Here is a 24,012-nt window from a genome sequence, read left to right as displayed (position 1 = left end):
TATGCTCTGTCTGTTTGTCTGTCTGTCTCTGAGCTGCTGCCCCTGCCGCCTAGGCTCTCCCTGTCTGAGTGAGCGCTGGATTATTCCAGTCTCTGAGCATGGCAGATTTCCACTGGATGACATCATGGGAGCAGAGTGAGTGCCGGCACTGAGAGGGGGGACGCGAGGAGGGGAGGGGGCAGGGGGAGGGGAAAGGGGCTGGGGTGGGGGAGCGGAGCCAGAGTCGGGCTGCCTGCCACCCGGCGGCACATCCGCGAGCTCTTGGAGGAGCGCTCTCTTCTCCAGCAGCTGACAAAAGGATGGGAGGATGCCAGAGCCCCGGGATACGGGCACCGTGCAGACCTGCGGGCTTCTGAGCGACTTCACCCTCCGCCGGTGAGTGACTATGAAGGGGATTGATTCTGGGAGCCCGGCCAGTGCCCGCGTCCCCACGCCGGCTCTCCGTCCTGTTGACTGAGGTATCCTCGTGGCTCTTCTCTCAGGAACCGTCCGCGACCCAGGGTGCGGGCAGTCGAGCCCTTTGCCCAGTTGCTCCATGGGCTGGCGGACGGGCGGCGGGCGGTTCCACCTGCACTGTACGGTGTCCGCTGGCTCCCGGGTGGACAGAGGTGGCTGTAGTGGCTGAGGTGCGGAGGATGGATGCTTACTGAGTCAGGAGCCGGGGGGGAGGAGAGTTAAAGCTCATTGCTTCCCTCCCCTTCTGAGCGCTGTTTGTAGTGGGTCCCTCTAGGCACGGTGCGCTGTTTACAGGACCGTAGTACTAGTCATAGATCCACACCCCTCCTGAGATGGGGAAGAGTCCTGAGGTCCGTAGTCCCGGGTACGAGCACTGCCAGGGCAAAGGATGATTAGGTTATTAGAAATAGGCTTGCACCGTTAGCCATTCAGGAGGCAAGACAGGTCTTCGATTCTGGGTACCGACCCCTCACATTCAACCCTTAATTCTGATCCTCCCCAACCAACCTGATCCTCCTTCCCTCCTCCCCCACTCCTTCCTTCTTTCTCCTTGCAGGTGCTGGCTTTTTGCGGCGTCTAGCTGGAGAAAACTGAGCGGGGGGTGGGAGGGAGGGTCTTAGAGCTGGGGTTTGCAGTCGCTCCGACGCCCATGGGTTAATGTCGCAGTGATAAAGGGTCCTGGGCAAGCCCAGTTCACCCACGGGGCTCAAGGGGCCAGTAGAAGCAGAGAAAAAGAGATGCTCAAGTTCTACCCCCAAGTGGTGAGACTGAGCGAACTTCGCAAGAGACATTGCTCTGCCGCCTTCCATTCTTGTCTTGATGGATAGGTTTTAGGGACTTGTCAGGGCAGGTGCCGCGGTCAAAGGCGTGCTTTGAACCCGGGAAAAAGAAGCAGATTTTTCTTTGTAACTTGTCTGCTGTTGTGGGAATGCCAGGAAGACTAGTGGGCTTTCTTTGCCTGCAAGTGGATTCTCCTAATGTTGTGGATCTTGTGCGCATGAAGGGTGGGGAACGGGCAGGTGTGGTCTGAAATTGTTCTTGCAGGGGTGTGGAATAAATACAACGGGCACATACTGCAGTCGTTTTGGGTTGTGCTTGATTGCCAGCATGAGGACCCCCTCCCTCCCTTCCCTTCACAAGTTCCTTATCTTTGTCTTTTCGGATTTAACAGCTTTCTTGGTGAGATGCTGAGTTTTAGATGAGAAGGAGGAGGGGCTACCTGTTTGACACTTAGCAAATGATTTCTACCTAAATTCTTTCCCCCAAAGTAACATATTGTGAAAAGACTGGAGTACTGGAAAGGATGTTTATATTTGAATGTTAGAACCATTAGATATCCAGATACATTTTCTACCCCTCTGCCCTCTACCCCCCCCCCCCCCAGCCTTTCATTCAACGTAATTTTGAACACATTTGACGCTGCTTTAAGGTCACTCTCATATCCCTCTGAGTTTATTCTATGACGAATTGCATTTGAATGCTAAGGAGCTTCCTTTTAATAGAATTGCATTATTCCAGAATCCTAAATGAACCAGATAATAATGGAATAAAATCTGGAGCATAAGATAACACCAACAGCTTTTTATGATTAAAACAAACACTACTTTTTCTTCTTCCCGGCGAGTTTTTTTTTTAGTTTTTTATTTTTTTTTAATCTAGTGAAATCTTTTTTTTTTTTTTTTCCCCCCAAGATGGGGTGGACTTGAAAGATCTGGTTGTCATAGGGACAGTTATGTGCAAAAGAAAGACCAATCTTGTTCTTTGTCAATTAGTAGTTTCCTTCTAAAGTTTTGGTTTTCTTCTTGATAAAGGTTGATATGGCGATATCAGGAGAATGGGGGATGGGAAGAAAGATGAGAGAGAGGGAATAGATAGAATTCTACGGAGAAGTGTTTTGTTTCAGTGTAATGAGAAATGGAGTAGAATGCTAAATATGTCCCCCTTCCTTGGTTTTTTGTTTTGTTTTGTTTTTTGTTTTTTGTGGGTTTTTTGTTAAGAAGATTGAATGGAACATCAAAGCTTTTGACCAGCTGGTTGACCAGAACTCAAAAAGTCACTTTGTTATTCTTGGTTTCTAGTTTGTGAATGGTATCATTACATTTTAAAATAAGTTAACGTGCTAAATTGATACAAACAAAATGTTTGCTAGTATTGCTTTTGGGCATGATTCAGAGACATTAAATTTTCTTTCTTTTTTGTTTTGTTTTGCCTTCTGGTTGTCACCGTGGTTTTAAGTTTTCAATGCTGTTTTTTTTTTCTTCTTCCTTAAGTTCTATTCTTTAGAGCAGTTAGGTTTCCCCCCACTTCAAATTCTTTGGTTTTCCTGTTTTTCAGTGAACTCATTGTAGTTGAGGCTATGGTGAAGCCTGACCTGCCTAGCTTAAGACTGAGGTAAGGAAACCTGTTGCAGTCCTTGGCTGTTTTCCTGGAGCCCTTGTAATAATGAATGATTTCTGTGTGCCTGGTGCCTTGGAATATGCAGCATGATAAAGGAGCTTGTGTGAAGAAGCTTACCTAGCAGGAAACTGTATCTTGTAATTCTTATCAACCCTCGCTGACAGGCAGGCTGTGCTGTGGTATTTGGTTAAGCAATTTTGAGCAAATGAGCTACCTTTAACAGTAAAATGCTTGCAATTTGTTTCACTGGGGAAAAAATGTATACAACAAAAAGATGAAGTAAGCCATAGTTAGAACCCCCAAAGGCTCTACTTTTGTTTTTAAGTAATATATTATCAAAGAAGTTTAAAGGTGACCTGATAACCTGACTTTTGGAGTTCATCAGAGGGAGAGATTATTTGCAGAGGGGTTGGTCAGACAAGGATTCAGGAAGTAGAAAGACATTTGAGCTGACTCTAAAAGGTTAGGCAAGATTTTGAAGAGATTTCCAAGGTGTAAGGGCAAATATTATAAGTCAAGGAAACATATTTCTTCTATGGATTGAAATCTTGAGAAAGTTATTCTACTTCTCTGAGACTCATTCGCTATATCTTCACTATAAAGGGATTAGATTAAATAATCACTAAAATCCCTTCAAGCTCTAAATTAACTGAACCTCCGGGCAGTAGATGGGGGTGTCAGGAGGGAAAGTACTCTTAGAAAGTTTGGTAAATAATCATACATTACTGTGAAAACAGCTAACTGGACTTTAAGATGTTATTTTAAAACATGTAAGGTCTTTGAAGACCTGTCTCAGATTTTCTGCAGGGTTCTTTAAAGTGTCTCTTATCAACACTGCTTCTGTCATTTTTGGTTGCTCTTGTTGTATTGTAAATAGCAGATGATGACTATCAGGAAGAAGTTACATTTTCAAATCCAAAGTTACAGAACATTCATTCCTTAGGGCTGGAAAGAGTAAATACTTCAAGGTCAGAAATGAAGAACATTCTACCGGAAGAGTAATTGGTATGTTTCCAAGAAAAGGCCTTGTATAGGCAGTGAGAATCAATTATCAATCTATCTATATTTACCTACCTACTTACCTTCCTACCTATCTATCATTCTATCTATGAACATCTTCCTTTCATTGTTTTATGGGTTGGGTTTTACTGGATACTTTTGGATCCCATGGATACAGTGTCATCTCCATTTTCCTGATTTTGTGGTGAAATATGAACTGGTGCTTATCAGTGATCTTTTGAAGTTGACTTTTTTGGGGTGAACTGAGATTTTTGTTTTGTGATGACTCAGAAAAATTCCATTGCCATATACTTAGCAGAGAGAAGGGCTAATTTAATCATTGAAGAAGGAGATATTTGTGTGTTTGGGGCTTGTGAATAGTCTTTGAAATGGGAAAAAAGTGAGTAAAATGCAAGTTCTTTAAGAATTAATTGATAGATTGTTCTGATCTAAATGAATTTATATACCGGGGATAGGGGTTAAGAAAATAGGAGGAAACAGTTATAGCTTAAGAGGGGACATCTGAAAAGAGGTGATATTTGTTTGTTTTATGAAGAACCAGTTTAACAGGTGAGACTAAGGTTCTAATGGAGACTGCAGACTGCAGACATATGTAAGGCCCCAGGACTAGAGGTAAAATGACAAGCATAGAGAATAGCACACTGTCCAGTTCATATGATGCTAGAATGTGTGAGGGATAGTAATGTGAAATAAATCTGGGGAAATAGTCTGGACATAAGTTCACAAGGGTTTTAAATGTAAAGCAAAAGAAATTGGTATTAACATCTTAGAAGGGTGTCCCTGAAGGTTTTTGAATGGGGAGATGGCCATAGAAAAGATTGTCATCTCCTTTAACTTTGGCATCATGGTACTAACAATGATTACTGTATTTGACAACAGCTATTACCTCTCTATGTTGAATTTATTTGTATATTTGAAGTCACTATGTACATGTTTAAATTAAATAAAATAATCTGTATTCTATAGGTTTAGGTTCTAGGTTCTAATGTAGAATGGTTAAAAAAAAATTACCACACAAATATTGGGAAAATTATAGGGAAAATGAAGTTTCTAATAAATTTATTTTACTTGTCCTGCTGCTATTTAAATATATTTTAATATTTATTCTCTGCATGATCCCATACCAAATTCTCCCAAGTTTTTCTTTTTCTCTCTCTCATTTATGATTCCTTTTGTTTATATATTTATAGAGGCATTAACAGATTACACTACACCAGCTCCATCCACACAATAAGTTTTCCTTTTTAAACAAAGAAAAACAGTTAAGATAAGCCAATTGAGATTCTGACAAGATCTACTAATATTTGCAACATTTTGTATTTGTCTTTTTAAAAATTTTATTTTATTTTATTTTTAATTTATGGAATAAAACAAGCATTTTCAAAACATAGTATAATTAAAAAAGAAAATTGTACATGAGACCACAAATCTGTTATGCAACTTTCTATTCCTTTTAAACATATGATATAATTATCATCTAAATTTCTTTCTTTTTTCTTCTCTTGCCCTGTGCCCTGTTCTAGAGAAGGTATTAGTCACATATGTATATATGTAAAATTATTCTATATAAATTTCTATTTATCAGTTCTTTCTCTGGATGCAAAGAGTGCCTTTCTTTATGTCCTTTATTTTTAAATTGTGCATTTATAAAAGTCAATGATTTAATTGCTCAGTTTTCAAAACAGTATTGGTGCTATTATATACAATGCTCTCCTATTTCTGCTCATTTTGTTCTTCACTATTTCCTGAAGTCTTTCCATACCTTTCTAAGATCATTAAGCTTATTATTTTTTATAGCACCATCACAACCATACACAACAACTTGTACAGCCATTCCCCAAAGATGGGAATCCTTGCAATTTCCAGTTGTTTGCTATCACAGAGAGCTGCTATAAATATCCTATTCACATTCAAAGTTATAATTACTATTTGTGAATTTCCCTCTATTTTATTTTTACTACTTTCCCTCAGCCTCTCTTTTTACCCTATACTTTTTACTTTTCTCCTAAAAAGTGTTCTTTCTTTCTCTCTCTCTCTCTCTCTCTCTCTCTCTCTCTCTCTCTCTCTCTCACACACACACACACACACACCCACACCCACACGCGCACACACACACACACACACACACAAATTGGGGTTAAATGGCTTCCCCAAAGTCACAAGGCTATCTGAGGTTGAATTTGAACTTAGGTCCTCTTGACTCCAGGGCTGGTGTTCTGTCTACTGTGCCATTTAGTGCCTTCCCCCACCCCCAAGTTCTTCCTTTTAAAAATAATTCCATTGTTATAGTTTCCTTTAAAATCACTTTCATATCCCTCCCAGAGAGGCATCCTTTATACCCCAAAAAATTATTCAACAAAACCAAACAAAATTATTGATAAAGTCAAGCTTCTACTGGGTTCCACTGGTATAGTCCCATTGTAGCAAAGAAGTCCAGTAAATGCCCTTTTCCTTTTTGAGGCCAAACTTGGTCCCATAATTTAACAATATTTAGTTTTATTTGTTTTATTGTTGTTATTTTCATTTTAATGATTGTAGTTATTGGGTATGTTTCTCTCTAATTCAATTTAATTCATTTTTCCACCAATTAATATGCCTTCTCATGTTGCTCTGTATTTATCATAGTCTTCATTTCTTAAAGAACAATAATATTCCATTAAATATATTTATACTAGTTTATCTTCTCAGGCAATGAGTATTCTTTTTGTTTATTGCTTTGTTATTATAAAAGTATTATTATCAATATTTTGATGTATATAGGCCTTTCTTCTTATCACTGACCTCTTAGGTATGTGCTTGTCTGGACATTTTAGTTACTTTCTCATCATATTTTTAAATTGCTTTCCAGAGTGGTTGGACAAGTTCTCATCTTCATTTTCTGTGAATTAGTATGCTTGTCTATCCTTCCTACTCCTCATCCCATTGACTATTTCCCAAAATTATTTCCTTTGTCAGTTATTTGGGTATAAGATAAAGAGTCATTTAAGTTTTCATTTATCTTTTTAAGAATGATTTTGGAATTATCAGTCACATGATTTTTAGTGGTTTGTTTTTCTTTTCTTGAGAAATATTTATATCTTTTGAGCACTTATGTATTGGAGAATGATTTTTTTAAATTATATGTTTCTCAGTTGTATATCTTGATGTCAAATCACTGTCAGATATATTTGATACAATAATTCCCCCATCCCTATTTGGTCATTTCTTATTCCAGTTGCATTAGTTTAATCACACAAAAGCCTTCTTCTGTAATCAGAATTAACTATTTTATCTTTTGTAATAATCTTTCTCCCTTGTAGTCAAGAATCCATCTCCTAACCATAACTGTGAAAAGTAGCTCTTCCCTGTTTTCTTCTATGACTTTTAATAATCAAGTTTTCATTTTGAGCTTATTATGGTATATGGTATAAAGTGTTGACTAACAGAAAGTAAGTTTTCTGTCACACTGTTCTCTAATTCTCTAATTTTCCCAACAATAATGAATTTTGTCCGTATTACTTTATATTATCATGCACATGGTTATTGGATTCAATTTTTTATTCTGTTTATTTTAAATTTAAAACATAATTTAAAAATAGGTTTTTAAGATAGCAAAGTTAAATGTATAAATTATTTCTCCTCTCCTCCTCCCCCCCCCCCCCAAAAAAAAAAAAAAGAGAGAAATCTAATCAGTTCAAAACTGCAAGGAAGTAAATGTGGTCAGGAACCCAGGGTAAATTTGTTATGTAATTTAGGCACTGCATTTAACTTTGATCTTTCTGGTTTTTAAGGGAAAGGGGAAAGAGAGATAATGTTGAAATTACTATGGATATTAGATATTTCCATTCTCTTCATGTATAATATAACAGTCCAATGATAGCTGAAAATATTTAGAGGCATTGCCAAACTATTACAGTAGATGCTATAAAGATCCAGTCCATGGAGTCACCATTTAAACAAAAATCAGATTATCTCAGAGTCCAAATTATTTTATTCTCTAGACACTTTTGCAAGATTTTTGAGCTTTTCCATGGTAATAATTAATCACTTATTTACATTGCTATAGTCAAATGGACAGGCTCGTAGGAATGATAAAACTTGAATTCTAGTCCAGGCTTCATTACAAATTAGTAATAAGACCTTAATCAAAACTTAACTTTGGTGGACCTCAGTTTTCTCATCTATAAAACAGGAATAAGCATACCTATTATGTTTTGCAGAAACAAAGAATGTGAGACTACTATAGAAATTTTTATGATGTGATATATGAGGGTGAAATATTGTAAGCTGAATGATTCCATGAAGAAAGAACAAGGAGTTACCAAATTACCATTTGGAAAATTGTTTATTGTTTTTAATGATCCAACATTTGTTCTTCAAAGAAAGTCTCATCTTTTTGATGCTGATATTATTTTACTAATTCTGTGTTGAAACTGTGAAATATCATAATAAACAAAATATGTAATATAGAATATTCAGAGAGAAATGATGGGAGGGGTATGTGGCAGGGAAAGGGTAAGGGGGCATATGTGATTTGATAAAGTACATGATAGGAAGAAGAGATGAGGCAGTCATGTGATAAGAGAGTACAGGATACCGGATAGGCAGTCTGTTTGTTCCATTGTTAACCATATGATAGCAAGAGAACTAGAGAGAAGCTCTGGTGTATTATGTGAAACATTTACAGGATGACTTGGATACATATTACATAGGATAAGAATAATGGATAGATTGTAATCTGCACCACTGGAAGGAAGATCCACATTGATGTGGTCAACAAAGATAATGAAGTATTGAAGTGATTTTATACCCAAGAAGTACTTGGCTCATTACTACTCCTTTATCTACATATATAATGTGTACACTCTTTAGTGTGAAAGTTCAGATAATTTCTAATAACCTTGTGAGGTCAATTATGGCATTTCTTTTTCATCGATTAAAGAGTAGCCACACACAGATCCAAGTTCCTCTTTTAGTGATGGAACTGGGATTAAAAATCCTAGCTTCTCTGTGCTCAGGGAATACCACTTAACTTCAGACCTATTTGATTTTCAGAAAGTATTGCTAGCTGTGTGGAAAGGTCAGATTCTTCTAAGTATCACAGTGTATATTACCTGATTTTGAGGGAGACTTTGCGTTTTCTCTTTATAATAGAATTTGGCAATGTGGAAGACAACTGCTTAAAATGATCAACCAAATTCAAGCTTATGATTGCCTCTTCTAAATTAGGAGTAAAGCTTTACAGAATACATGAAACAGCCCAAATGTAATTTTTAAAAATGATGAAACCCTTTTTTTATCTGTTAGAATGCAATTATATGACTACAATCTTATATCAATCTCTTCTTTTCTAAACACTCACAGTAGTTCTTGACTGAATTTAGCTCTGAGCATCCTGATGGCTAGCTAAGGCAAAAAGATAAACATGAATGAGATGGAAAAACTAGTAATTCCCAGTCTGGATTCCTTATGGCCATGTGGGAATAATTGGTCATCGTTTTTCAATTCAGAGTGATTAAATGAGGAATATTTGAATTAGAAATGTATCCCACCAAAAGAATCCTGTCTTCTAATGTTGATCTCTGATGGAGATGTATCCCCATGTTTTACAATTTACTATAGGAGCAATGCTTTATAAATTGGAATCCTATTGTTTGCAGAAACATAGGCTAATTAACTAGAAAGTATCTTGGAGACCTAATGCAGGAGTTCTTAACTTTGGACCCCCTTGATAATTTGGTAAAGTATATGAGCCTTAATGTTTTCAAATGCATCAAATAAAATACATAGGATTACAAATGAAAGAAATATATGGAAATATAGTTATCAAAATCTTTAAAGAGTAAGGTCATTAATCTTAGATTAAGATTCTTGAGAAATAGCCCAACTTACTTACTATACAGATGTGGAAACTGAAGGCCAAAGAAATTAAAACGAATTCAACAAAATCACATGGCTAGAGAATTGCAGAGATGAGACTAGAGTCCAAGATTTCTTGATTACTCAGTGTTGCTTCTCTTAGAATCTTATTTCTTTTCTTCAGCTACTTGTTCAATCATTTTTCAGTCATGTCCAATTATTTTTTGATTCCTTTTGGATTTTCTTGACAAATATACTGGAGTGGTTTACCTTTTTTTTTTTCTCTAGTTAATTTTATAGAAGTGGAAACTGAGGTAAATAGAGTTAAGTGAATTGTTTAGGATTACACAACTAGTAAATTTCTGAGGCCAGATTTGAACTCAGGAAAATAACTTCCTGGCTCTAGCCCCAGTACTCTATCCACTGTGCTGCCAAGAAGCCCCTTTGGGTGTCTTATGGGTAAATAGGCATTTGTTGATTGTCTCAGGAATCCAATCAATAATTCTAATATCGTTTTTATGGGAGAATGTTCTTCAGGTTCTGTTACAAGTATTTTAACAAATTACATTTGGAAAACAATCCATTTGTAAGTTGGGAATTTTTTGCACCAAGCTCTATAGTCCCCAGTGTCATATAATCTGATTCTTATACAATAGCTGCCTTAAAACTAATCTCGATGTTTAACTTAGAGTGACATCTTAGGGATTAGAATGACTCCATCTCATTATTTGGATGCATACTATATTGAAGAATGCCATTATTCTCATCAGTTAGATTTAAAGAAGAAAAGGAATATAAGAATGTAGCTCCCAAACTCATTAGTAGAAAATGAGAAATAGAAGGAGACAGAAAGGACATGCTTTTTTGAAGCCCTTGTGGTTAGAAGTTCATGAACTTTTTCAGATCATTGGAATATAGCTATTCATGAAATCCCTGTATACATTAAAGACGGAGAAGAGAGCAATAGTAGAAAATTCCAGAGCATTTGAAGGATCCCAAAAGAGGATGGTATCAGATATTAAAAGAACTGAATGTGAAAATATGTTTGAAAAGCTGTGAGAAAACTATGAAAGTTATTTTCAGTCTCCTTGTGTTGTATTCCAATCAAGAGAATGAAGACCCTTTCATAGTCATGTAGTTGATCGTTCAAAGTTGTGCTCTAAAAAGTGAATCACTTTGTAGTCAACATAGTGATGAGCCACTCTGAATTTAGCTGGTAGGATCCTCTATAGAAAGGAAGGGAATGATTTTTTTATTACATGCCTATGTTCTGCCAGGTACTATACTAAATGTGTTATAAATATCTCAATCTATCCTCACTATAGTCCTAGAAAATAATTCTATTGTTACCCTTTTTTTACAGTTGAGGAAAGTGAAGAAAGACAGAGAGCTAACAAGTGTCGGAAGCTGGATTTGAATGATTCCATACCCAGAATTCTATACAGGGTGCCCCCTAGCTGCCTTAGGTAGTAGGCTAGGTTTTTCCAGCTTGTTAGGAATTTGACATATTTGCATTCCACAGATATCACTAGGAATATAGATTTAGTTCTGGAAGGGACCTTTGAAGTCATCCACTCCAATTCCTTCATTTTACACATAAGGAAAGAGAATGTAAAGTGATTTAAAGTCTGAATTAAAACCCAGTTCTTTTGACTTGAAATGCATCACCTTTCCATGACATGAGGCCACTCAAGACCATATGGTTATTTAGGATATCCTTTTGGAAAGGCAACACGACATGAAAAGAAGCAGGAAATTTTTTCCTTTTGTCTATGGTTCAACTGTTCCTTTCACATTCCCTTGCACATAATACTTTCAAATAAATAGATGGGATTGGTTTGGAGTATATTTCTAGTATCACTAATTGGAAGATGAAATCTATTTGGCCACAGAGGCAATGTTATGTGCTGTCAGACCTGGAGAAAGGAGTGCTAGAATTCTGCTGCTCTGGAATGAGGTCTAGAGTAGGGCATTTGAGGAAGAAGCAAGTGTTAATTAAAATTGGATTTTCTATATGTTGTCATCTTCTCATTTTACATTTCAATCTCAACTAATTAGGAACAAAGCCCACTTCTTATGTAATATTTTCTCTAGAAATACTAGAGTTTGAATCATTAATAAAATTCAAATCTATCCCACTAGTCCTTTTACTAGTGGTTTTTCTTGATGTGAAAATTATTTTCTCAGTAAACAATAGTTAGATCCTGGATTCATGATAACTAACTTCATCTTTCTATGGAACCCCATACTTGTTTAGTAATGGCATTGCATAGATAAGTTTAACAAACAATAAATGAATACATTCATTTGAAGAATGCTTGCTGACTGTCTACCATCATCAAGGTATCTGAGTAAATAAGAGTGTCTGGGAGAAGTTAGCAATAACAAGGGAATGGAGGAAGCATAAATTGAACAGATCATCAATATATTCTCTCTTGGAGTGAAAAGAATTAGAGAAGATCATAGTCTTATGTTTTCTGTAAAGTGTTGAAACTCTTGAGTTTATGTATTGAGGTCAGACAACCGAGCACTTAAGGCTAACTACCAATTGGTCAATACTCTATTAGTATATGCTTGGAAAATGGCCCTTCCCATTATTCTGTGCTGGCTCAATAATAAGTATATACAGAGAATTGTAGGAAGGACTAGGGGGTGGAGTAAAACGAGCCAGAGTCACTTCTGGGCAGGAGACGAAGAGGAGAGGTTGCAGAGATTCTGCGTCCATCCAATTCAATCCTACCTCTAAAGACCAAGAAAAAATTCCAAAGACTTTTGCTTCTCCTGACTCCGGCTGATTCTAAGGCATTCAGGGTGCTAACTTGGTCATCACAGTTTCCTTCTTCACAGCAATTCATGGAACAAAATAATCATCCTTATTAATTGTAGGTTAACAAACTATAGACATTTTAGAAAAGGAGAAGGGGAGAGGTTTTTTTTTTTTTTTTTTTTTTTTTTTCAGGAGGAAAGAAGCAAAGAAAGAAAATGAGCTTATAAAGCAAAGCTGATCATAGGCCTTAATGTCTTTGCCCATTTCCATAAGCTTATGTTATGAGAATGAACCATCTGATGCTAGTCCCAGGTGTTTGCAGAAGCTGTTGAAAATGAGATGAAAGGAACTCTCTGTTTCACTCTTAAGTTGGACTCTTTTGAGACTAAGTGACTGGCATGTACAACTAATGTGAAAATTGTTGTGTAGAATTTGCTTCAGCATAGTATAAGAAGAAACATGTGGTTGGCTGCTTCTAATTACTTTCCAGGATTCAATTCCAGGTTGAAAGGCAGTGTGGTTTAATTTCACTAATTCACACTAAAAATTTGAAAAAAATAAATTTTTTTTGGGGGGAATTGGGGATTATCAAATTTGGTAAATTTGTATGTCAGAGTAAATTTCAACAACAAAAATCAAGGAATTCCTGCCCCCCATGCTACTAACAAACAAATGTATATGGCAACGAGTTCTAGAAGTAATTGAGTTTTATATTAAAGAACTGATCTAGTCCCATTTCCTAAAAATAATTATTGGAGAATTTTAGGCACATAAAAATATATGAGTGTCAGAGTGTATAAACTTATCTTGATCCTGTCCCTTACTAGCAAATAGTCACAGGAAAGTCATAGGTTCTTAGGCTATTATACTTAGAATTAGAAGAGATCATAAAGATCATTTAGACCAATCCTATTCTTTTTCAAAGCAGTTAACGGCCTGAGACATTCAGTGATTTGCTTCTGGACACAGAACTTGTAAGGAATCTTTTAATCTCTTGGGGCCTTACTTTTATATCTGAAAAAAAAAAGGATAAAATTTGCAACAGTTAATTCATATGTTGTTGCAAGGAAAACTTAACACTTTATATATAAATGAGTTATTATCCTATTTTTGAAGATTTCCAAAGGAAGATGTTATATACTCTTTCTTTTTCTCTTTTAATTATTAATAATTTTTAGTGTTGTGATGTCTTTATATTTGAAAAAATGTTTTCTAATTGAGTTTAAATAATTTAATTACAGTTTAAGGCAGGAAAAATGATTTTTTTAAAGTTTATGTTGCTTTTACTCATATTCTTATTTATCTGCCTTAATGACTGATTAGGCATTTCCTCAATTAAACCAAGGCCTGTTAAAGACCTTAGCTTAAAAAGGCCAAAGTCTCCCACTGCATCCAAGCCCAGTCTAGTCATCCTGATCTATATCTGAACACATAAATCCAATTCACTCGCATGTCATGGTAACACCTCCTGATATTGACAACCAGGTTTGTGAAGGACAAACAACAATCTCTGTGAGTAAGAGTTGCCCCATTAAGGACTGGACAACACACTTTTTACTTTCTTTCTTTGTTCTTTCTCTCTCTCTTTCTCTGTCTCTCTGTCTCTCTCTCTCTGTGTCTCTCTTTCTCTTTCCCTCTCTTCCTCCCTCCTTCCTTCTCTTCTCTTTCACTCCCTTCTTTCCTTCCTTCTTCTTTCCTTCCCCCTTTTCTTCTCTTTCTTTCTTCCTCTCTCTCTATCTCTGTGTGTCTGTCTCTCACTCTTTCCCTTTCTCTCTCCCTCTTTTAGAGCAAAGGACAAACAGTAATGATCCACATCTTAATAACTCAGAAATAGAACAGAATTCATTAACTCAAAAGAAATGTAAGATGCACAAAATTAGAGAATCCAGTTGTTCGTAGGAATTATTGCTATTCAACCTGTGGCAGAGTCTTCCAAGGTTGTATTGGTCTGATCAGCCACAGCCAGATATACTGTAACTCTACTCTTAACACAGTGACATCATTTTGATCCTCTTTGAGAAGGAAGTACAACAAACAAACAACCAGAAATAAATGTGGGTGGAGTCAAAGTATCAGAAAATATAAAGAATGCATCCTGGACTATTGGGTTTGAGGGAAGAGTTTGAAAGTTTGAAAGGGTTCTAAAGTTCTAAAGTTTTAAAAGGGTTGCTGTTCAGGCAGGAAAGATAGAAAAAGAAATGCAGAAGACATTGCAGAGGAAGATGGTCTACCAGTTCACTCTGATGTAGAATGAGATGGGATCTAATTCTTAGATGAAGAAAGCAGTGATTGAAAAAAACAACAGGTATGTGCTATGCTCCTTAGAAATGAAAGGCTTTTTTAAAAAAAATCAATATCATTACTTTTTATATCATCTTAATTTTAAAATAGATTCACTCTTCTTATGTAACAAGTGATCCCTTTGTGGCAAAAACATAAGATAAAGAAATGAAAAAAAAACATATTTTTAGCAAAACTAATCAACACATTAACTCAAGGATGATATTTAGCATTCCATACCCAGATCTCATACCCATACCCATATCTCACCTCTACAGTGAAGGAAAAGAAGCACATTTTCTTGTTTCTTTTCCATGGCTACTCAGCTCATTATGATTATACAATGTTCAGCTTCATTTTGGAGGTTGTTTTTTCCATTCATGTTGTTATAGTCATTATATGTATATATCTACATACATATAAACATATATACATATATTTATATATTTCATTGATATACTTTTTTTATTTTACTTTGCATTTGTTCATATAAATCTAAGTTTCTCTGAATTTTTTATATCCAGCATTTCTTATAATATCATTGTTCCATTCATTGTGCATTAACATTTATATACCACACTTCAATTATTCTCCAATTAATGGGCATTTATCTATTTTGTTTGCATTTCTTTGCTACTACAAAAAGTGCTGCAAAGAATATTCCAATATATTTAAATTCATTCTTTCTGACTTTTTCCTTCTTGTAGTACACGTCCAGATGTAGAATCTTCAGGGAAAAGAACATGGCCATTTTCCCTATATATCACAGTTTCAGATTATGTTTTCCAGACTAGTTGGATCAATTCAGAGTTCTACCACCAGCACATTATTGCACCTGCCTTTCCTTAAGCACTCTAATTGTAACTATATTTGTCTTTTGTCCTTTTTGGCAAAAAAGTTGAAAACTTCAGAATTGTTTTGATTTTGATTTTTTTCATTATTAGTATTTTGGAACATTCATAAAATTACAAATAATTTACAATTTTTTTCAAGATTATTTGTTAATATCCTTTGACTTCTCATCCATTGGGAAAGGGCACTTGAATTTAAATATTTGCATTATTTTCTTATATGCCATAGATATTGGATCCTCATATGAGATTTAAAAGATTTCTTTTGCCATATCAATAAGCTCCTTTTATCTTTTACTGACACTGATTTTATTCATGAAAAAGGTTTTCATTTTTATATAATCAACATTATCTATAGTTTGTCATTGCTTTCATCCTCCATTTGATTAAGAAAAAATTTTCTTTAATTACTTATAGCTATAAAAATTACTGCATATGATACTTTTCTGACATGTATATGTGATTTTTTTATATTCAAATTAATTATCCTTTTTGAACTTATTGCCATATATGGTATAAAAGATGTTTTGAATACATTTTTTTCCAAAGCACTTTTAAGGTTCCCCAGCAGTTTTTGTTAAATTAGAAATTCTTAACAAGTAATTTAATGTTTATTAAGTACTAGGTTATTTAATTTAGCTCTTTCAGATTTTTTCTTAGTTACTCTATTTCACTCATTCACTTTTACATTTTTAATCAGTGCTAAGTTATTTTGATGACAGAGATAGTACTATTCCTCTATAAATTCTACATTAAAAAAAATCATTTCTTGGGAGGCGCAGCTAAGATGGCAGAGAGGATACATGCTTCATTCTGATCTCTCCTTCTATCCTCTCTACTGAGTGCAAAATTCAGCCTCTGAAATAGTGCTTGACTGATAGAATCCATGAATACTGAGAGTACAACAAATTACCAGCAGAAGATAATCTGGAAGATCACCAGAAAAAGTCTGTCTGGATCAGGTGGAAGGAGGCCAGCACAGGCAGGGAGACAGAACACAGAGGTCAGAACACGCTGTGTGAACAGGGGCAGGGTGCAGTCAACATGGGTGGAGAATTTGCAGGGAGGACTCTACCACAGACTGGATCCTCTGCTTTGGTTGCAAAGCAGTAGATCAGCAGAGAAGTTACACAAACACAAAAGGCAGAGTGTACCCCCAAAAAACAGAATTTCATAGGACCTGGCCACACCCTCCCAGCACTAGGAGTGACTCAGCACAATCACAGCACAGCCTCACTCCACAGCTTGGCTGCTCTTCCCAGGGCAGTCGCACTTCCGCAGTGTGGCCATTCTTCCCAGGGCAGTCACACTTCCATGGAAAAGGCATATAACCCATTAAAAGAAAGATTCAAAAAAAGAAAACAACTCCCTGAAATGTGAAATGGAAAAGGTAAAGAACTCCCAGGAAAACAGAATTCATGAATTGGAAAAGATAAAGAACTCCCAGGAAAGTAGGATTTGTGAATTGGAAAAAGAAACTAACTCATTAAAAAAAAAATTTTTGAAAGGTAAAAAAATTCCATAGAGCAAAACAACTCATTTAAAAACACAATTGAACATATACAAAAAGAAGTAAAAAAAGTAAATGAAGTAAATAAAATATTAAAAAGCAGGACTGAACAAATGGAAATGAATGACTCAATTAGACATCAAGAATCAGTCAAGTAAAACAAAAAAAAAAAAATGAAAAAATAGAAAAAAGTTAAATACCTACTTGGAAAAACAACAGACCTGGAAAATAAATCTAGGAGAGATAATCTAAGGATTATTGGACTCTCTAAAAACCATGATGAAAAAAAAAGAGCCTAGACACTATTTTTCAGGAAATCATCAAAGAGAACCGCCCAGATGCAATAGAATCAGAAGGTAAAAGAGGCTTTGAAAGAATTCATTGAACACCTTCTGAAAGAGACCCCAAAATAAAAACTCCAAGGAATATTGTGGCTAAATTTCAGAACTATCAGACAAAGGAAAAAATATTATAAGCATCCAGAAAAAAAATGCAAATACACAATAAGGATCCACAATAAGGATCACTCAGGATTTAGCAACTTCCACATTAAAGGATCGAAGGGCCTGGAATCTGATATTCCAAAAGGCAAAAGAACTTGGAATGCAGCCAAGAATAAACTACCCAGCTAAGCTGAGCATTTTTTTTTGCAGGGAAGAAGATGGACATTCAACGAACAGGTGAATTCCATTTATTCCTAATGAAAAAAACCAGAGCTAAACAAAAAATTTGATAGAACTCAAGAGAAACATAAAAAGATAAAAAGAATTGTTGAGAACTGTATTTCTGTTACAGGCATACACAAAGAGTACATGTATAATTTGATTTTACTGTTAAAATATAAAAAAGGGAATTAGAAGTGGAAAGGGGATTGTATCAGAAAAAGGGAAAAGTGGAGGTAAAAAGAGGGAAATTACATCTCATGAAGAGGCAAAGGAAACCAAGGAATTAAGGGAGGGGGAGGAACATTGTGTGAATCTTACTCTCATCAAATTTGGCTCAAAGAGAAAATATTAGACATATTTGGTTTACAGAGAAACTTCTCTTACCTCATTGAAAACTGGGAGGGGAAAAGTGAAAAGGGAAGGATTAGGCTAAATAGAAGGGAATACAGAAAGAGTAGGGGAAAGGTATAAGAAAGGGAGAGGGACTCTAAGGGGAAAGGATTCTAAAGGGGAAGGGCTGTTTGAGGCAAGTGGTGCCCATAAGTTAAATACTGGGGAGAGGAGCAAGGGGGAAAGAAAATAGAAAAGTATAATCTGGGAATAGTAAGATGGCAGAAAATACAGAATTAGTAATTTTAACCATAAATGTGAATGGGGTGAACTCTCCCTTAAAATGGAGGGAGATAGCAGACTGAGTTAAAAGCCAGAATCCTACAATATTATTTACAGGAAATACATCTGAAGCAGGGTGATAAATACAGAGTAAAGTTAAAAGGCTGGAGCAAAATCTATTATGCTTCAGGTGAAGTAAAAAAAGCAGGGGTAGCCATCCTGATCTCAGATCAAGCAAAAGCAAAAATTGATCTAATTAAAAGAGATAAGGAAGGAAACTATATCTTCCTAAAGGGTAGCATAGATAATGAAGAAATATCAATATTAAACATATATGTACCAAGTGGTATAGCATCTAAATTTCTAAAAGAGGAGTTAAGAGAGCTGCAAGAAGAAATCGACAGCAAAACTATAATAGTGGGAGATCTCAACCTTACACTCTCAGAATTAGATAAATCAAACCACAAAACAAATAAGAAAGAAGTTAAAGAGGTAAATAAAATATTAGAAAAGTTAGGTATGATAGATCTTTGGAGAAAACTGAATGGAGATAGAAAGGAGTATACTTTCTTCTCAGCAGTTCATGGAACCTATACAAAAACTGACCATATAGGTCATATTATTATTAGGACATAAAGACCTCAAAATTAAATGCAGAAAGGCAGACATAGTAAATGCATTCTTTTCAGATCACGATGCAATGATAACTACATTCAACAAAAAGCTAGGGGAAAATGCACAAAAAAGTAATTGGAAACCAAATAATCTCATCCTAAAAAATAAATGGGTAAAACAGCAAATCATAGACACAATAATTTCACCCAAGAGAATGACAACAATGAGACAATGTACCAAAATTTGTGTGATGCAGTCAAAGCAGTAATAAGGGGAAAATTTATATCTCTAGATGCTTACTTGAATAAAATAGAGAAAGAAAAGATCAATGAATTGGGCTTGAAATTTAAAAAGCTAGAAAAAAGAGCAAATTAAAAAGACCCAATCAAATACTAAACTTGAAATTCTAAAATTAAAAGGAGCAATTAATAGAGTTGAAAGAAAAAAAAAACTATTGAATTAATATATAAAAATAAGAGTTACTGGAAACACTTAGTAAATCTGATTTAAAAAAGGAAAGAGGAAAATCAAATTGTTAATCTTAAAAATGAAAAGGGAGAATTTGCCACTAATGAAGAAGAAATTAGAGCAGTAATTAGGAGTTACTTTGCCCAACTTTATGCCAATAAATTCGATAACTTAAATGAAATGGAAAAACACCTTCAAAAATATAGAATGCCTAGATTAACAGAGGAAGAAATAAATTGGTTAAACAGTCCCATCTTAGAAAAAGAAATAGAACAAGCTATTAGTCAACTCCCTAAGAAAAAATCCCTAGGACTAGATGAATTTATGTGTGAATTCTATCAAACATTTAAAGAAGAATTAACCCCAATGCTATATAAACTATTTGAAAAAATAGGGAATGAAGGACTCCTACCAAATTCCTTTTATGGCACAGACATCGTACTGATACCTAAGCCAGGTAGGATAAAAACAAAGAAAATTATAGACCAATCTCCCTAATGAATATTGATGCTAAAATCTTAATTAAAATATTAGCAAAAAGATTATAGAAAATCATCCCCAGGATAATGTAGCATGATCAAGTAGGATTTATACCAGGAATGCAGGGCTGGCTCAATATTAGGAAAACTATTAGCATAATTGACTATATCAATAACCAAATTAACAAAAACCATATGATCATCTCAATAGATGTAGAAAAAACATTTGCTAAAATCCAGCATCCATTTCTATTAAAAGCAATTGAGAGTATAGGAATAAATGGACTTTCCCTTAAAATAGTAGTATCTATTTAAAACTGTCAGTAAGCATCATATGTAATGGGGCTAAACTGAAACTATTCCGAATAAGATCAGGAGTGAAACAAGGTTGCCCACTATCACCATTACTATTCAATATTGTATTAAAAATGCTAGTTTGGGCACTAAGAGATGAGAAGGAGATTAAAAGAATTAGAGTAGGCAATGAGGGAACCAAATTATCACTCTTTGCAGATGATATAATAGTATATTTAGAGAACCCCAGAGATTCTACTAAAAACTTATTAGAAATAATCCATAACTTTAGCAAAGTGCAGTATACAAAATATATCCACACAAATCATCAGCATTCTTATCTATCACTAACAAAATCCAACAGCTAGTGATACAATGAGAAATTCCATTTTAAATAAATTATATGAGCAAAACTACAAAACACCTTCCACACAAATAAAGTCAGATCTAACCAATTGGAAAAATATTAAGTGGTCTTGGATAGGTTGAGAAAATATAATAAAGATGACAATAATATCTAAAGTAATCTATTTATTTAGTGGTATACCAATAATACTCCCAAAAAACTTTTTTAATGACCTAGAAAAATCAATAACAAAATTCATCTGGAAAAACAAAAGGTCAAGACTTTCAAGTGAACTAATGAAAAAAATCAAGGGAAGATAGCTATCTGTACCAAATCTAAAATTATATTATAAAGCAGCAGTCACCAAAACCATTTGGTATTGGCTAAGAAATAGACTAGTTGATCAGTGGAATAGGTTAGGTTCATAGGACAAAATAGTCAATAACTATAATATTGTAGTGTTTGACAAACTCCCAAACCCCAGCTTTTGGAATAAGAATTCACTGTTCGACAAAACTTTTTGGGAAAATTGGAAATTTGTATGGCAGAAACTAGCCATTGACCTATACTTTACACCATACACCAAAAAAGGTCAAAATGGGTTCATGATCTAGGCATAAAGAATGAGATTATAAATAAATTAGAAGAACACAGAATAGTTTACCTTTTGGACCCATGGAGGAGGAAGGAATTTGTATCCAAAGAAGAACTAGAGATCATTATTGATCACAAAATAGAAAATTTTGATTATTTCAAGTTAAAAAGCTTTTGTACAAACAAAACTAATGCAGACAAGATTGGAAGGGAAGAAATAAACTGGAAAAACATTTTTTATAGTCAAAGGTCCTGGCAAAGGCCTCATTTCCAAAATATATAGAGAATTGGCTCTCATTTATAAGAAATTAAGCCAATATCCAATTGATAAATGGCCAAAGGATATGAAGAGGCAATTCTCAGACGAAGAAATTGAAACTATTTCTAGCCATATGAAAAGATGCTCCAAATCATTATTGATCAGAGAAATGCAAATTAAGACAACTCTGAGATACCACTACACAAATCTTTGATTGGCTAGTCAGGAAAAGACAATGATGAATGTTGGAGGGGATGTGGGAAAACTGGAACACTGATACATTGTTGGTGGAATTGTGAATGCATCCAACCATTCTGGAGAGCAATTTGGAACTATGCTCAAAAAGTTATCAAACTGTGCATACCCTTTGATCCAGCAGTGTTATTTCTGGGCTTACATCCCAAAGAAATCTTAAAGAATGGAAAGGGACCCGCATGTGCAAAAATGTTTGTGGCAGCCCTTTTTGTAGTGGCTAGAAACTGGAAATTGAATGGATGCCCATCAATTGGAGAATGGCTGAATAAATTGTGGTATATGAATGTTATGGTTCTATGAAAAATGACCAGCAGGATGCATATGTCTTGTGAATAAAAAACTATAATAAAAAAAAACACATTTCTTTGAGATTCTAAAATTTTGTTTCTTCAAATGAATGTTTTCATTTTTTTCTAGTTCTACAATTTAGAAATTTTTATGATCTACAATAGTTTCATTAGTGTAGAACTTTAATTTTGGGGATTATCATTTTGTTATATTGGTATGATCCCACCATGACCAATGAATAACATTATAATTATTTGTCATCCCTTATTTCTTTATGTTGTTTTGTAATTTTATCTATATGTCTTAAATATATTTCATTAGATTGATATAGGTCTTTTATGCATTTTGTGGTTATTTTAAACCACTCCCTTTTATATTTTTCCTCTTGAATTTTATTATTGATATGTAAAAATATAATCTTTTAAAAATTTATTTGTATCCTGATACTTTACAAATAAATAAATTGTAAATAAAGCTACTTTTATCTCCTCTTACTCTAACATTTATGCTTTTCATTTTTTCCTTGAATTATTGTTCTCACACATTTCTCTAGAATTATATTAAATAATGGGAATAAGAACTTATTTTAATCTTATATTTATTGAAAAAGCTTCTACTGTTAGCTTTGTCAAATATAATAGTAGTTGATTATATTAAAAATGAGCCTTTTCCTTTGCTTTACAGGATTTTTGTCATAAATGAGTGTTGTGATTTATCAAAAACAGTGTCCAAGAATTAAATAGAACAGATAATAGATTCAAAGCACTAACATGAATCTTCAAGATTATCTGTTTATTCCCCTTATTTTGTAGTTGAGAACATTGGGAGCCAGAGAGTAGGACAAGTGACCTACCAATGTCATAAATGTCATGCAGAATAGTTTGAGCATTTTTCTTCATTATATGTCACTCTATTTAACAAACATTTCTTTGTTACATATCAAGATGAATAACATCTCTTAAACATCTTTTAAGTTCTGACAAGCAACTTCTTCACAGATGAGCATTTCATTTTCATTTCCTTCTCATTCCTGGACTATCTTTTGTATCATGATTTCAACATGTGAGAATAAAAACTATTCTTAAGTTAATTTGAATTAGTGACAACTTTTTATAATTTCAACTAAAGAAAATAAAGCACCTATGAATTAAACCAAACAGAGAATTCCATCAAACTATCAAATACTATATCTAATATAATAAGCTCTTTTGAGAATCCTCCCCAATTGTGCTAATTTGCTATCAATGTGAAGTACCCTTGATATATTTGCTTACTCTAAAATCAGAAAGACTTGCATAAAATTATGCTTCAAATGCTTAAAAGTCAGCTATATATTAATGGAAAAGTCACTTAATCTCAATTGATTCATTTGTATAATGGGAAAAATAACAGCACCTCTCAGAGTTATTTTGAAGATGAAAGGAAATGGTATAGTAAAGCACTGTAAACTTCAATTATGTGATAATTATTAAATTATGTGATAAACAACTAATTTCAGATAAAACAGAAAAATTTTTTAATACCTATGATACAATCCACCTAATGGTGAATTTGGAAAATGGCAGATTTTTGTATGAGGGAATAATACATTTAAATGTATAACCAAATGAATGACCAAATGAATAGCCAATTTTTTTTTTTTTTGGCTTTCTTTATAATCTTAGTTCTGAGAACAATGCTCAGTAGATAATAGATACTGAATAAATCTTTGTTGACTTGATTTGAGGCTAAGTAATCTTTGTGGTCTCTTTTAGCCCTGTGTTTCTGTGCCTTAGTTTTTTCTTGTGTATTTGAATTCATGCTCCTGTTTTTTTCATCTGTAAAATAAGATGTTTGGGCTAGCTAATTTCTATGACACTAACTCTAGCTCTCTGATTTTTTTTTAAGTCTCCATTACCTAGAGATCTTTAGCTTCCCATTATTTGTCTTTCATATACCTCTTTAAACTACATCCGTCATTTATTGTGAAGTAATATTTTAGTTTGAATTTAATCTTACCAAGGAGTGGGATTTAGATA

The 24,012-nt window shown here is 34.5% G+C and overlaps 1 protein-coding gene across 3 annotated transcripts in view; it reads left to right on the top strand.

The window, feature by feature from the left end:
• Positions 1-216: 216 nt before the first annotated feature.
• MARCHF1 (membrane associated ring-CH-type finger 1) overlaps positions 217-24,012 on the top strand; it is a 1,059,500-nt gene continuing 1,035,704 nt past the window's right edge. For 2 of the 3 annotated variants that reach the window (XM_051967076.1, XM_051967075.1), the window contains exon 1: positions 262-375. The gene's annotated coding sequence lies outside the window, so the exon portion shown is untranslated. Of the gene's footprint in view, positions 376-24,012 lie in introns of all 3 variants that reach the window. The other variant, XM_051967077.1, reaches the window with a different exon arrangement.

The sequence above is a fragment of the Antechinus flavipes genome, chromosome 6 (assembly GCF_016432865.1).
Source record: "Antechinus flavipes isolate AdamAnt ecotype Samford, QLD, Australia chromosome 6, AdamAnt_v2, whole genome shotgun sequence".
Classification (NCBI taxonomy): domain Eukaryota; kingdom Metazoa; phylum Chordata; class Mammalia; order Dasyuromorphia; family Dasyuridae; genus Antechinus; species Antechinus flavipes.
The sequence above is the reverse complement of the archived record's forward strand: the minus strand, read 5'-3'. Positions and strand labels throughout refer to the sequence as shown.